The sequence below is a fragment of the Saccopteryx leptura genome, chromosome 8 (genome assembly GCF_036850995.1).
Source record: "Saccopteryx leptura isolate mSacLep1 chromosome 8, mSacLep1_pri_phased_curated, whole genome shotgun sequence".
Classification (NCBI taxonomy): domain Eukaryota; kingdom Metazoa; phylum Chordata; class Mammalia; order Chiroptera; family Emballonuridae; genus Saccopteryx; species Saccopteryx leptura.
In genome coordinates, this window is record NC_089510.1 from 8352163 (window position 1) to 8365335 (window position 13173).

Genomic DNA, 13173 nt, shown 5'->3' on the forward strand with positions numbered 1-13173 from the left:
CTTGTCTGGTCCTGAGTCACACGTCACACACTGCGAGCCCCTCAAAGCTAAGTGCACACTCCTACTCAACGGCAGGGACCCAGAAGCACTCTGCAGGACATCCACAAAGTACTGGACAGAATCTGAAAGTAACTAAAAAAGAGGAAGGGGTCCTGACTCTCGCTTTCAAAACAATTAACATAAGCAGCACGAACAGAGCCAGAGATTCACACGTGATGAGTTTATCTGAAGTCCTCCTCATGATTTTTTTGTCTGGAATGTTCAAATAAGGAAAAATTCATGCGGAAATAAATCCAACGAGAGCAGCATCTCTAATCTAGCACCTGTGGCCAGCGGTGGCACAAGGCCTCCTTACTCAAACTGCAATTCCACATTTCCAGGTAACCCCCATCAGCCCCCATCACCCCCCCCCCCGTCTGCAGACATGCTAGACCACGTGACTGCTCACAGCTTCCTCTCAGGAGGGTGTTCTGTGAGAACCACGCCTCACCCACCTCAGTTACCCACTATCAGCTCTCCACCTCTAACCACATGTCCAAGTTGGCAATGGCAACGTTTTAAAAGAAAACACATTTAGGACGTTGCCTGGCTGTTTATTTGCTAGCTGACGCAAAGATGGGAAAAAGTAGTAGAAAGTTTCAAGGAAGTGTATCACTGAAGAAAAGAAACTCGCCTGACCCCCTCCCCGCGATCTAACCATCTCTCTTCCTTCTTCCTTCCACGTCCCAGCCTTGAGTACGTTCTAGTTGGCCAACTCGGCCGTGATAACTCAACCCACTATCTCGTGGCTTCTGCCAAGTTCCTGATTTCATTTGTTCTAGAAGACGAGCAAGAACTCTGTGTACAACCACAACCACAGCGGGACATTCCGACATGAGTGCCGCCTGACCGACCTGCAGGTGAAGGGCTAGAGGCAGGTAAGGGGGCCGCTTGTCCTGGGCATGGCTGAGCGTGTGCGTGGCTGAGCGTGTGCGCGCGGGGCGTGTGCGTGGCTGAGCGTGTGTGCGCGGGGCGTGCGCGGGGCATGCGCAGGGCGTGCACGTGGACAAGGGGACGTCCGAGCCGAGCGGCGGCGGTGCTGAGGAACCCTGGACTGTCCCCCTTCTCTCACTTTTTGTTTCAGAACTGAAATCAGTGGTTATGGTCTTATATCTGCTCATGTGGATTCTGGGATCCAAACCTGAAATTTTATTGGTGATGATTATTTATGATTTCCAACTGTGGGTGTCAAAATAGATCTGTGATGAAGAGATAGCAAAGAAAATGCTTATAAGGTATTCATCCAGGACAAACATATCAAAAGCTTGTAAATGTGCATCTAAATTGCCTCTAAATACTACATTATTACAACAATATTTGAACATGTCCTTATGAACATGCTTTTGTTTAAAATTGCATGTGTGCAAAAATATCTAGTTAATATCTACTTGTACATATTCTATATAGGTAAAAAGCTTCTTTATCTTTGTTGTTATTGGGATACGTTAACCCTTCAATGACCAAATAAGTTATTTATTTACCTTTAAAGGGAATTATAAGCTGCAAAAACATCTATCCTATACATAGCAAACATCTGAGTTCATATGTTACTTACTATGATTGATGGCTTCTGAGCTATACTTTAAACATTATAAATTTAAATTATGCATGGGAATTAGGACAGCTCCACCCTGTCAGCATAGTCAACCACTCTTAGGCAATCCATTTCGTCCAGAAATATTTTTTAAGGACAACTTATCCTACAGAGAAAGTGAATTAAAGGTCACACTGGCACAGAAAATGCAGCATGGTTTGCATGATTGTGTACGATGGGAAATGGGTACTAGACTTAGAGGCCTGATCACTTTGTAAATTACATGTTAATTACTATGTATTACATGCAAAAAATATGTAACGTATGTCAACTGTAATTGAAAAAAAATTTTATTTTAAGAAACATACAGACTTGAAGACCATTTCGGCACCAAAAACCTAGATATTAATAAGTTAAAAAATAAGCAAACATAATGTCCTCACCATAAAATATCAAAATAACAGATTTTATGACTTGTGATCATACAAATAGATTTTATACATCACAAAATCTAAAAATACACACATAAAAGTATGCACACACACATGCAGCCGCACACTGGTCACACACATACACGCAACAACAAACAGCAGGTGCTGTTACAGCTTTGTAAGGAAAACACTCAAAGCATAAAGACTCAGAAGGGGAAGTGGGCAGGATGTGGGGAAGTTACAGGGCCCGTTTCCCGGCAGGTAGAAGGCACACCACCAGGACCAGGCCACCAGCTGGTCTCATGGGGGGGGTGCCTCCTGAGCTCAGGAAGGCACTGCGCCCGCGCCAGGGGCCCGGCTCCCTGGCCCAGCCTGGGCAGCCCAGCCTCCCTCCCCGCCGCCCCCCCCCCCCCCCCCCCCCCCCGGCTCCCGGCTCCCTGGCCCAGCCTGGGCAGCCCCGCCTCCCTCCCCGCCGCCCCTCCCCCCCCCCCCCCCCCCCCCCCCCCCCGGCTCCCTGGCCCAGCCTGGGCAGCCCAGCCTCCCTCCCCGCCGCCCCCCCCCCCCCGGCTCCCGGCTCCCTGGCCCAGCCTGGGCAGCCCAGCCTCCCTCCCCGCCGCCCCTCCCGCAATCAGGATGTCCTTCCAGCCTCTTCTATTACTTTCATCCCCAATCATGTGTTTATAGGGTAGTATTTCTAAGTTCCGCTATAAAAATGTTCGGTCTAGTGTCACGTACATAACATTGGGGGGTGCGAGTTAAAGTAAAAACATAAAATTATAATTATCCCCTGATATCTTTCAACCAGAATACAAGGGAGGAAGAGTAGTAGGAAAAGGAAGTCTCTAAAACCAGGAGACTTGAGGGCACGGAGACACATGGAAACAGCAAGTGGGTCCACCAGGCAGCAGAGCACTCCAGATCCAGCCTCTGAGAGGCCCGTCAAGTTCCTTCTGATGGGAGGGGGGGGGATTTTCAATTAGATCTACGATGCTTCCGAAGTCCATGGCTGAACAGAAGAATACTGTTGCCCAGACAGCGTTAACTCTATAAAATACCTCTGAAGTGAATTCAGGTATTGAGGCTTCCCTAAGCCTAAGTCTCTATGGCAAGAAACCGGAGGTCACATTCACTCCCTTCTGGTTTCAGCATCTCCCTGAAAGTCAGGGTGGAACCAGGTGAGCTGTCTCAGCCTCCCTGTGAGCAGTCTCTGGAAAACCGAGAACAGACCCGTCCAGAGAGACACAGGGTGCAGCCAACAAGAGCTTCCTCTCCCACCTTCACTTCCTCTCCCATCCTCCTCAAGGCTAGCCTCACTTGCTGTCTAGCGGGGGAGAGCCGGACAATAAGAGCTTCCTCTCCCATCCTCCTCAAGGCTAGCCTCACTTGCTGTCTAGTGGGGGAGAGCCGGACAATAAGAGCTTCCTCTCCCATCCTCCTCAAGGCTAGCCTGCCTCACTTGCTGTCTAGCGGGGGAGAGCCGGACAATAAGGAGTTTCTTCCAACTGAAAACGACATCATCAGTAAAAGAGTGCCAAGCCGGCTCAGGTGGAGCACTGGTTCTTTCTCAGCGAGACGCCCAGACACGGGCACCAACACCACCACTGAACCTGTTAGACGTGCGCCTCTGACCCCAGACCTACTGACCCTGAAACTTCGGGGGTGGAGCCCAGCAATCTGTGCTTTATCAAGCCCTCTATCAGAATTGTTGCACATTCAGTTCTGAACTGGGTCAGGTGCGTCTACATCCTGCGTCTGGTCCAGTTTTCGCCCGCTGTAGGACATACAATAGAGTCCTCCCTTCTAGCTCAAAGTGTCCTGGGTTGGATAATAAATTATGCGGTCATCCTTACAGTTCAGACTGAATGCTACAAAGGGGGTTCACTGGTTGGATTCCAGTTACTGCTTAGAGTTGCAAACTAGCTTCAACTCTTGCTGTTATATCTAGTCACGAACCCGTAGCGTCCCTGAATGCTAAAAGATGTATTGCCTCATAAAAATCTAGGGAGCATGCCTGGACACACTAATTTCAATAGAGGTAGCCTATCCTATATCTTTACAAACAAGGACCTGCTGACAAACTATATACAATCTAGTTTTAATTCCCAGCTTACTGAGTAGCACATGGGATGAATTCTCCTCCATCGAGTCTTTAAAATCCTCTTTCTAAAATCTTCTGGTTCCTCTAAGGGAGTTTTCTTTTCCTGACTAGCACACTGGAAAAGCAGAAACCCAGTAGGAAACTTACTAGTCTTATTGTTATATTCATAACTTGGTTCTGTTAATTCACAGAAAAACCAAGTTTGCCACAAAGCTTCTCAATCCACCTGTTCATTTAAAGGCAAAGTGAAATAGTGGTCATATGCTTTTGGGTCTCATCTATTTTCAATTCCTTTGAAATCTTTGTCTTCATGCCCCCTAAATTAAATTACTGCCTTTTCACTCTTCATTGAAGTCTTCCATCTGCTGTTTCTGGAAAACATCAAAGGCCTTCGATATGTTCTGACCAAGCATCTTTCAGATCAGAGAGGAGAGGTGGCTTCTGCTCAATTATAGAACATCTGCTGTTGGAAGTTAGGATCTCAAAGAAGAGAGAAAAAGATCAGCTATCTAGCTGCTCAGGCTTGGCCCAAAGGAAATTACAGTCGATTCTTGAACAACACCGGTTTCAAGTGTATAGGTCTACTCATATGCAATTTTTTTCAATAAATACAGTAAGTGTGCTTTGTCCTCCCTATAATTTTCTTAATAACATTTTCTTATTTTAGCTTACCTCGTTTTAAGAATACTGCATATCATACACACAAAAGATGAGTTACCTGACTGTTCATGTTACTGGTATTGCTTCTAGTCAACAGCAGGTATCTCGTAGCTAAGCTTTTGGGGAGTCAGAAGTTACATGCAGATTTCCAACTACAGGAGGGGGACGGTCAGTGTCCCTAACCCCTGTGTTGTTCAAGGGTCAACTGTGTCCACTGTGGTGCGGTCCCTGGGGAGAGGAATCTGAGTCTCGGACTTCCAGGCCCACACACGCTCATCTTCACCACGTCACTGACGACGGGAGTGACTCGCACCAGGCAGACGTGCAATGTGTTAGCTTTAGCATCATCATTATTATTATTATTATTATTATTATTATTGCAGGAGAGCTACCTGGCTGGAAAGGTAGGACTAACCTGCTGCTTATAGGGCCTTCACAGTGAGTTCAGCCCTTAGGTCAAAGATTGGCAGGTGAGCTCACAGGAGGCTTCACCTAAGGAGCATGTCCATCCTACTACAAAGGATGAATGAAATCTCAGCTTCATTCTAGAGGCGTTTTATTCATTTGTTCGTTCATTCGTCCGTTTGTTCAGCAAACACGGATTGTTTAACCATGTGGCAGCCATGATGCTAGACGTCAGGGACACTATGCATGCAGCTGCACCCGATGTCAGGAAACCTGCTTTCTAACCAATGCCAAGACAAACCTTTGTGTTTCACCTTCCTTCTCTAAGAAATGATACTTAGTTATAAGAACCATCTTTGGGCATATTATAACTTAATAGATTACATTTTTATTTTCTTTGTAGAAATGAGGAAGGGATCCTATTCTCATCAGAAGTCAACCAACACTTACTGATTTGGCACAAATTCTTAACCGAGCCCTAGTTAGGAGCCGACAGCTCTGCGTGTACTGAGGGCCAAGGGGAATATGGGAAACAACACTAAGTTCAGTGAAGGGTCTTAGGAGTTGCACCGCTGTGCTCGTCGTCTCCCCTGCCTGGCGCCTGGAAGTGCCTGCCTGTGATACGCACAGGATCTCCCGGCCTCTTTCCCCACTATAAATATCTCTGCGAGAACCATCTTTATGGAAGTGAAAATAGGAAGGGAAAGGGTGTGTTCTGAGATGAAAAGACATCCCAGGACTCAGATGAACCGTCCCTGTTGTCACTGAGTCTAAGAGTTTGAACACTGAAGCAGTCCTCATCACGGGGCCACTGAGGCAAGTCACTGGTCAGTTCCACCGCCCCCCTCCAAAAAAAAAAAAAAAAAAAAAAAAGATTCCGAAGTATTTTTAGAAAAGGATAAATATCTCCTCAAAGTAACTTATTTAACTGAAAACATTTTAACGTGAAGTACATAATGTACGCTTACTGCCTAGTCGTTGGGTTAGGCTGTAGCCAGGCCTTTCTGAGTAGAGGTTCTGTGGGTTCAAGTTCTGCACAGTTTTTCTTTGTAGACCATAAATTCACCCCACTGCTGGCCACGTCCAGTTTGTTAGTTTAGCTCAAGTCGTAGGAGACATTTGAAATACTTTTTTAAATACTTGAGAAGCCACGCGAGTAAAAATAACCAAGACCCAGACCTCGACTCTCGAGTCCTCCCAGGAACCGAGTCCGTCCCGGCCTAGCAAGGAAATGGCACAGTGGAGTTTCTCCACGAGCGTCTGCTGGATGGGGGGCAAAAAAGAGGATCTCAGCAAAAGAAACCCGCTGTGGAAGCAATACCCCGCCCCACTGGTTTCCGTCTGAATGCACTCCTGTCCCACCTAACCAGAGGGGGTGCCAGGCTCTCACTGAGGGGCACAACCAGACCTTCCTTGCCCAAGCCAAGTGATACAGCGTGAGAGCAACAAGCCAAGGGCCTGCGTTCTGGAATCAGACCGTCTGGTTTCCAAACCTGCCTCCACACCACTCCCTCTGTGACAACCTTGGTGAGTTCATCCCTGCCTGGGACTCATTTCCATCGCTTATCCTGGAAATGAAATGAACTAATACGGATGAAGTGCCCCCTCCCCCCCAAATGACTGGCCTAAGAGCAAAACCAGTGTTACCGAAGTCATCACCATGCTCATCTCATTTCTCAGTCACACAGGACAGTGGTTGATGACAAGAACAGGGAGAGCCAAAAAGATGTATTCAAACTCCAGCTTGTCACTTCACCTGCCCGCTCAGCTTACTCCTCTGGGGAAAAGCAGAAAAGCCTGGCTAAGTAGAACTGCCGTAGTAGGTACCCTAACATCTGGAACATAGTGCGGGGGGGGGGGGGGGGGGGGGGGGGCTCCAGGGCAGATCCGCACTCCCACAGGCCCCACCCCTCTCCTGCACAGCCAGCTGCCTATCAAACCTCCAGCCGGAACTGGAACCCGAGCTGGGTAACCAGCCTGGGACTGGTGACTCCGCACTTTAGTTGTGGCAGTGGAGGCGGAGCTAACTTCCCCCAGGAAACACTTTCTCAGAAGATACACACTTCACATATAGGATATAATCTGAGCAATAGTAATAAATAATAATAATAATAATGGCTACACTCTGGCGTTCAAGTCGGAGCTCCGAACAAGGAAAGAAGGCGGTGCCGGTGCCTCTAGTGCAGGGTTTTCAGCCCCGGTCCGCGGACCGGATCCGCTAACCACCCTGATGGAGCACGAAGACAGCAGAGTCTGTAAAAACCACGGCGCCAGTGGGCTCGAGGCAACGGGGCAGAGTCTTCAAAGCGGAAAATGACACAGCTACGGACGAGTGAGGAGTGATGCGCTGGGTACCGAAACGACTTCAACGAACGTATTTATTAACCCCCAGAGCACGTCTTCTTTTATCCTGACCCCTCAACTTGACCTTATTTGAAACATTTCCCTTCCAGTGACCAACCTCTGACAACATTCATCAACTTCCATATTCAAAACACAACACAAAAAACCTCTTGCCCAGAAAGCCTGTCCCGTGTGACCCGCCTTTTTCTGCGTGTCCACGTGGTGCACACGCCCTGCCAGCCCTGCCATCTCTCTCCAATGTCTCCACCGCTTAACAGGGAGTTTATGATCTGCTGCCCGTCTGCTCACATTCTTCCTGCTCCAAGGCTAGGGGTGTGCTCTTAACTTTCCCCCACTTCAGGCTCGGGTATAAACTCTATACAACAAAGAGGGGGGAGATTTTAAATGTAAATTCAATGAGTTCTGACATCATGTAACTACCACTCCAATTAATACATTTCCTTCACAAAAGTTCCCTTGTGTTCCTTTGTAGCCATCGGCATCCACATGCCTGATTTCTGTCCCTAGAGCTTAGTCTCACCCAGAGTAGAACTGCATATAAATAGGACCGCACAGCATATACCCCTTTTGTGTCTGACTTTTGTGTGTGTGTGTGTGTGTGTGTGTGTGTCTGACTTCTTTTTGCTCGACATACTGTTTTTGAGATTTACCCTTATTGTTGGCATGCCCCATGTCTCTTGATCACTGTGGAAATCTGTAAGTATACCACCATTAATGATCACTGTGGAAATCTATAAGTATACCACCATTAAGTATATACAATTTGTTTACTCATTTAAATCTGCTGATGAATATTTGAGTCATTCCCAGTTTTTGGCTGTGATGACTAAACTGGCTATGAACATTCTAATAAAAGTCTTTTAGTGGACACAGGCTTTCATTTCTTCTAGATAAACACCTAAGATCTAAATAAGGTTGAGGTTGCAAGCTACATGTTCAGCCTAGTTAAGAAGTTAGCACCCACTGTCCGAAGTGGACTGATTACTTAACACACCAACCAAAAATGTACGCAAGTGTTAACTGTTCCCTTTCCCTGTCAAAGGTCAGTATTGTCAGTGTTTCTGTTTTCGTCTTTGTTTTACACTCTCATGGGTACGAAGTAATAGCTCACCATTTTAATTTGCATTTCCTTGTTACATAATGATTCTAAGCATTTTCCATGTGGTTCTTTGGTCAAACATCTTTTGTAAACTGTTCATATTTTTCAGCCATTTTTTTTTCTCATTTTTTTTTTCTGAAGCTGGAAACAGGGAGAGATAGACAGACTCCCGCATGCGCCCGACCGGGATTCACCCGGCACGCCAACCAGGGGGCGACGCTCTGCCCATCCTGGGCGTCGCCATGTTGCGACCAGAGCCACTCTAGCGCCTGAGGCAGAGGCCACAGAGCCATCCCCAGCGCCCGGGCCATCTTTGCTCCAATGGAGCCTTGGCTGCGGGAGGGGAAGAGAGAGACAGAGAGGAAAGCGCAGCGGAGGGGTGGAGAAGCAAATGGGCGCTTCTCCTGTGTGCCCTGGCCGGGAATCGAACCAGGGTCCTCCGCACGCTAGGCCGACGCTCTACCGCTGAGCAAACCGGCCAGGGCCCAGCCATTTTTAAAAATTGAGCTTTTTGTATTTTTTTATAGTTCTGACAGTTCTTTAGATAGTCTACGTCCTTTAAAAGAGAGATGTATTGTGAATATTTCCTCCCAACTTGTGGCTTACCTTTCACTTTCTTAATAACTAATAAAAACTGGAATTTTAAATTCTGATAAGGTACAAGTTATTAATTTTTAATTTTATGGTGAGTGCATTTTGTACTCTAAGACAGTGATTTTCAACCTTTTTTGAGCCACGGCACATTTTTTACATTTACAAAATCCTGGGGCACACCACCTACCAAAATGACACAAAATGACACTCTAACTGTAAGAATTTATTTAAAGTTTAAATAAATTACATTTATTAAAAAAAAAAGTTAAATAAAAAAGGATAATCCCCTCATATATACAGTCCCACTAACATCCCTTTATAAATACAGTCCCACATAACATCCCCTTATAAATACAGTCCCACGTAACATCCCCTTATAAATTCAGTCCCACATAACATCCCCTCATATATACAGTCCCATGTAACCTCATATATACAGTCCCATGTAACCCCTCATATATATAGTCCCATGTAACCCCTCATATATACAGTCCCATGTATCCCCTTATATATACAGTCCCGCTAATAGATACTGGAGCTTTCATCAAGGTTGTGGGTTCAAATCAATTTGGCAAATACTCTCTCTATATAGAGACTGGACAAAATCAATTTTAGAAAATGTTGGGTACTTGTGTAACATCATAAGTCCTCAGAGCATCTCTACTGTCAGATTGAGAAGTTTGCTTTCTAGGTAAGGATTCTGATAAATATTAGAGTTCTCCCTGAAGTTGTGGGTTCAAATCCCATGGTCAGCTGGGTGCAGGGGCCTTGGTTCTGTCTGTTTTGATTGTGTATATAGAGATTTGAGCTCTTTAAGAAGATGATCCTTCAGGAGGCCATATACAATATAGATAACATTGTGATGCATTGTATATCACCTTCTGCGGGGGCCTCTTTTAAAAAGAAAAAGGTCAAATATCTATATACACCATCAGGATAGACATAACCAGCTGAGGCTGAGGCTTCATCTAGTGGTGGCAACATTTACCTCCAGTCCTGACCAGGATTAGAAATTGGGACCATGGGGAGGAGTAGCAGCTTCAACTACTTACCACGGCCACACAATGACAAGTGTGCGGCAGCCCCAGCAGGGACCTTCCTGGGTGTGGATGAGAGGCGGCCTACTATTGGTTCATCGCTAGTGGTCGGGCTGAATCCTAGAAGGTGATTGGTCAGTGAGCGTTCCCTGTGCCTCCACCCTTCCTGTCGCTGATAGCTGGAGGGATTGTGAGGGGAATGTTTATGTTCGGATGGAGGCGGCTGGTGGCGGGCGGGATAAATAGCCTCCACGGGCCGTATCTGGCACACGGGCCGTAGTTTGGGGACCCATGTTTAATTTCCCCATGGCACACCTGACCATGTCTCATGGCACACTAGTGTGCCGCGGCACACTGGTTGAAAAACACTGCTCTAAGAAACTATTGGCTCTAAGGTTGGGAAGATGGTCTATGTTTTCCTCTGAAACCTGTAGTGTTTTCAGTTTCCTACTCAGGAAGAGACTCATCTGGACTCAGGTACCTCCTCTGACCCCCCATCTCATCTGGCAGCGGACCTAGGCAGCAGGCCAGGGCTCTGAACACTGCTGACTCACTCACAGACGCCTCAGAGGTCAAAAGAAAGGCGTTCTAAAAGTCTAAGAAGGGCCCGTGTGCAGTCGTGGTAGCATCCTGTTTAGCAAACCGAACAGAAGTGAAGTCATAAATGTGACCCCATGGAGCAACACAAAGGCATTCACCTAGCACTCACGGGATGGCCCTGCTCTATGATAAGCTTCAGGCTAGGGCGGGGCTAACCCGAAGTTTTGATTTCTGTACAAACAGCAGCTTACCCCAGCAGAGAAAATAGACCAGTTCACTCACAATCATTTCCTTATCTGACTATATATCAGAACAATTACCACATCAGAACAATTACCATGTTATTAGTATAAACCAAATTTTCCTTAATGAATTAGACTCTATAAAAACAGTCCGTCACAGCAGCTCTGTTAATAACCACCTTTAAAATAAATAGTAAATGCTAAAAAAAATACTACACTCAGGGGACATATTTCCTAAATGTCTAAACAATTTGCATTATTTTACAAGATCTAGATGACACTAAAAATATTTACTAATATTTCTGGAAAGCAGGTCCACTCAAAACATAAAAGAGAATTATTCTCGCTGTTTAGATAAAGGCTAACGCATCTTAAGATGGAGCATTTCCAGCTATTTCCTTGAGATTTTCCTAAAAAGCACAAGACTCAGAAGAGTAAAAATAATCTCTTCCATTTTATTGGGGTTTGGGGAATTTAATATATTCACTATGACCACAGAGAATTTTGTAAGTGCTGAGGATTACAGCTGATACAACAACCAAAATACTAAGAAATGAGGAGACTTACCTGAAGGGCTGTATTGTGGCTCTGCTTCCCTGACAGTGCTGAGCCAAAGGTGCTCATTTGTCCAGCAAGGTTCCTTCCTTACTACTCTGCCTGAGTGCTAAACTGTCAACACAGCAGAGGACCCGCCACAGGGAAACAATGTATTTACACCTGAACAAGAAGGTATGTACTGGCTTGTAGCTTGCACATGGCTCTATTTTTAATAATTACTCAGATTCACAGCTAGCATTTCTTGGAAATAATGACCAATAGTTGCTTAAAATTTATGTAAGGCAATATAGAAGATAAGAAAGTACTGTATCAATGTCATATTGTTTCTCTTTAAAGAGAAAAGAAGGCTTTGCATCTAGCTACTTGAATCTGATTAAGTTATGCATTTAAATTCCTTTTCTCAGTATTTCATTGGTCCCCATTTCCTTAATAGCTAGGCATTATTTTTTTTGTCTTCCTAAATGCACAATTCTTCCACACTCGAAAGTCAAAAAATAGAAAAATATAAAAAACAAAACCTTCCCAGTAAGCCCTATCTTAAGCCTTATGTTTCATAAAGTGTTTAGTTAATAGTTCCAATAATAGTCCAAATTAACATTTCATTTCAAGAATGTACGAAACACTATAATGCAAGGAGTTCATTCTAGAATGAGCTACCCAGACAATATTTAATTAGAAAAGTTATCTTATACTTTATAGCATCGAAATAACTCACCAATATTAGCTGAGAAGTATAAATCCCAATTTCCCCTAAAATCCACTTGAAACCACACTGAAAGCTCCCCATAAGAGATTTAGACTGATTTCGTGTAAGGAGTGAGTTTATAGAGGTTACAGAATTCTCTGGCATGGTGGTGGGGGCCTGAGCACACCACTCCCTGCATGGGAGAAGAGAGCTTTTCCTTCAGAAAATTCTGCAGCATTTTTGGTCCTGACTCTTGACTTTCCTCTCACCAGACTTAATGTAATTGGGTTTCCTTTGATAGCCTCAATATGCGGCTTGCTGTCTTTTTCCCTGTGCCAAGCCACTCAGTCCCAAAGATTCTCTCCTAGGGCTGGAATTCCTTCCCACTGGTTTGTTCATGAAACAGATCCTTCACTCCTTCATTTACTTAAAACCTTCAAAATATTAGAATACAGAAGAATATTCAAGGAAAATAACATGCAGTAACCCCCTTCCGGACCCCTCCCTCGGGGCACAGAGCTAAGACTAATGTGAAAATCAAAAATGCAATCAAAAAGCAAAAAGGAATTATGCTATTATACAATAAGTGCTCTTGAACAAACATGATTTTAACTTGAGTCTAGGCAACCTTTGTTTGATGTTTAATGTTATGTTCAGTCTGTCAGCAACAAACTGCTTCCCACTCGCTGGTACTGTGAGCATGAGCCCAAGTGTCTTATGTTCGGGATTTCCAGATACATTCTAGGAGAAGTTCAAATACTTCACAAATTTGCTTACATTTTCACACTGACAAGTTCATGTTCTCGTTTTAATCCAGGGTTCTGAATGCCTTGGAAATTGAGGCTATCAAAGGAAACCCAATTACATTAAGTCCTCACTTAACATCT

The 13173-nt window shown here is 45.1% G+C and overlaps 3 protein-coding genes across 3 annotated transcripts in view; 2 read left to right on the top strand and 1 right to left on the bottom strand.

Moving 5' to 3' along the window:
- GPR87 (G protein-coupled receptor 87) overlaps positions 1-785 on the top strand; it is a 51675-nt gene extending 50890 nt beyond the window's left edge. Inside the window, exon 4 of the transcript XR_010746805.1 lies at positions 730-785. The gene's annotated coding sequence lies outside the window, so the exon portion shown is untranslated. The remainder of the gene's footprint in view (positions 1-729) is intronic.
- Positions 1-13173, bottom strand: part of MED12L (mediator complex subunit 12L) — a 363243-nt gene that overhangs the window by 181256 nt on the left and 168814 nt on the right. The window lies entirely within an intron of this gene.
- Positions 833-13173, top strand: part of P2RY14 (purinergic receptor P2Y14) — a 51921-nt gene continuing 39580 nt past the window's right edge. Inside the window, exon 1 of the mRNA XM_066347434.1 lies at positions 833-917. The gene's annotated coding sequence lies outside the window, so the exon portion shown is untranslated. The remainder of the gene's footprint in view (positions 918-13173) is intronic.